Genomic DNA, 1099 nt, shown 5'->3' on the forward strand with positions numbered 1-1099 from the left:
CCTCCACTATCAACAATTCGAACTCTATCCCTCTTGATAAGTTCGAATTCTTCTCTTTCTACCTTCTCCTTCTATTCTTCTTTTCCTCTGACACTTCAAAGAATCTCTATACTGTAACATAGAGGATTCCATACTTTCTTGTTCTCTTCTCTTTCATATGAGAAGGAGCAAGGACAAAAGTATTCTTGTTGAGGCTGATCCTGAACCTGAAAGGACCTTGAAGAGAAAGCTAAGAGAAGCTAAAGTACAACTCTCTATAGAGGACCTAACAACAATTTTCAAACAAGAAGAAGCCATGGCAGCCAAAAACAACAACAATGCCAACAATGCAAGGAAGGTGCTTGGTGACTTTATTGCACCTACTCCCGACTTCTATGGGAGAAGCATCTCAATCCTGCCATTGGAGCAAACAACTTTGAGCTTAAGCCTCAATTAGTTTCACTAATGCAATAGAATTGCAAGTTTCATGGACTTCCATTGGAAGATCCTCATTAGTTCTTAGCTGAATTCTTACAAATCTGTGACACTGTCAAGACCAATGGGGTTGATCCCGAGGTCTATAGACTTATACTTTTTCCCTTTGCTGTAAGAGACAGAGCTAGAACATGGTTGGATTCACAACCTAAAGAAAGCCTGAACTCTTGGGAAAAGCTAGTCAATGCCTTCTTGGCAAAGTTCTTTCCACCTCAAAAATTGAGTAAGCTTAGAGTGGAAGTCCAAACCTTCAGACAGAAGGAAGGTGAATCCCTCTATGAAGCTTAGGAAAGATACAAGTAATTAATCAGAAGGTGCCCTTCTGACATACTTTCAGAATGGAGCATCATAAGTATCTTCTATGATGGTCTGTCTGAACTGTCCAAGATGTCATTGGACAGCTCTGCTGGAGGATCTCTTCATCTGAAAAAGACGCCTGCAGAAGCTCAGGAACTCATTGAGATGGTTGCAAATAACCAATTCATGTACACTTCTGAAAGGAACCCTGTGAATAATGGGACAAATCAGAAGAAAGGAGTTCTTGAGATTGATACTCTGAATGCCATACTGGCTCAGAATAAAATATTGACTCAGCAAGTCAATATGATTTCTCAAAGTCTGTCTG

The 1099-nt window shown here is 40.1% G+C and overlaps 1 non-coding gene across 1 annotated transcript; it reads right to left on the minus strand.

Moving 5' to 3' along the window:
• Positions 1-699: 699 nt before the first annotated feature.
• LOC112731619 (small nucleolar RNA R71) lies at positions 700-803 on the minus strand. Its single transcript, XR_003167391.1, has one exon. It is a non-coding gene; the product is annotated as a small nucleolar RNA R71 (small nucleolar RNA).
• Positions 804-1099: the final 296 nt, after the last annotated feature.

This window comes from Arachis hypogaea, chromosome 12, assembly GCF_003086295.3.
Source record: "Arachis hypogaea cultivar Tifrunner chromosome 12, arahy.Tifrunner.gnm2.J5K5, whole genome shotgun sequence".
In the NCBI taxonomy this organism is placed as follows: Eukaryota; Viridiplantae; Streptophyta; class Magnoliopsida; order Fabales; family Fabaceae; genus Arachis; species Arachis hypogaea.